The 1,191-nt window shown below is 37.7% G+C and overlaps 1 protein-coding gene across 2 annotated transcripts in view; it reads left to right on the top strand.

Moving 5' to 3' along the window:
• The window catches only part of LOC116670682 (storkhead-box protein 2), a 69,151-nt gene that overhangs the window by 1,708 nt on the left and 66,252 nt on the right, over positions 1 to 1,191 (top strand). The window lies entirely within an intron of this gene.

The raw sequence follows: 1,191 nt of genomic DNA, 5'->3' as shown, positions 1-1,191 counted from the left end.
TAGAAAGCCGTGCAGATTCTGAACAACTCAGTCTCAGACTGAAGGCAGAGGACATTCAGAAACCGGAGCTCACTCAAAACACCATGGCTGGGTTTTTTCAGTATATGGGCATTTTAAGAAGCCATCATATCATAGGAGAACATGATTTATAATTGCTTTAAATCATTGAGCTGGATGGGAAAATGCAATTACAGTGTCTTGCAGTCCTTAGTTTATACCAAGTAATTTTGGTCAGGCTTGTTACTGCTTTTTACATTTTATATGTGCACCTTTTATACCTGTAGGTTACATGTTCAGAACAAGGGGGGCATTCCATCATGGATCATTCACTTACAATTCACAAAAATGCAATTTCTCCATGCATTTTGTTTCTCTTTGTTGGATTTTGTCTCTTTGTGGGTTTTTGTTTCTCTTTGTAGTTGTGTTGTGTCCCTTGTGGTCATTTGTGTTTTGGGTCTCTGTGGTAGCTTTGCGTCTCTTTTTCTCATCATTTTGGACTGTTCTTATCACCATCTGTGTCTAAAATTCAGTACAGTAAATTGTTAACACTCAAAAAGCCTGAAGACCAAACTTGCTAAAGAAGTCCAACTACAATTGTTGGATCCCCAAAAAGTCTTTGAGTTGCGTTCATTCGGCTCAGGTGCCGCCCAAAACAGCTTGGTTGCTGCGCCTAAATTTTATAAAGGCAGGGAAAACCCTGCCAGTGCAGTAGTGTTGGTAGTACTGTGGGCTGCACATGTGATGGGAGAAATCACTAGGTGCAGAAGGTTGTAATTTTACTGAATTCCTATTTAATGGGATGCTGGCAACTGATCTAAGGTACATGTGAAGGAAGAGAGCGGTTACTGGTCAATTAAATGGACATACTTTTTTTCCCAAACATGGCACAAGACCTTGTTTTTTTGTGTTTCCAAACAAAATGCTTACTGAAATCCCAGAGCTTAAGTTCCCCTCAATGCTCTGTTTTTTTCTGTATGTTTATCTCTTATCTATATATTTCACACGTCATTCATTTTGTCACATTATTTCAGCAATTAAAAAAAAAGAAGAAAAGAAATTGTCTGACCCTTTCCAATCCTACTGCTAATTAGGGGTGTACGTTTCAGAAAATGTCACAATTTGATTCAGATTTTTCGACTCACGATTCAATATCGATTTTCGATTACAAAATAATTAACGATTTAAAAAAAG

This window comes from Etheostoma spectabile, chromosome 20, assembly GCF_008692095.1.
Source record: "Etheostoma spectabile isolate EspeVRDwgs_2016 chromosome 20, UIUC_Espe_1.0, whole genome shotgun sequence".
Classification (NCBI taxonomy): domain Eukaryota; kingdom Metazoa; phylum Chordata; class Actinopteri; order Perciformes; family Percidae; genus Etheostoma; species Etheostoma spectabile.
The sequence above is the reverse complement of the archived record's forward strand: the minus strand, read 5'-3'. Positions and strand labels throughout refer to the sequence as shown.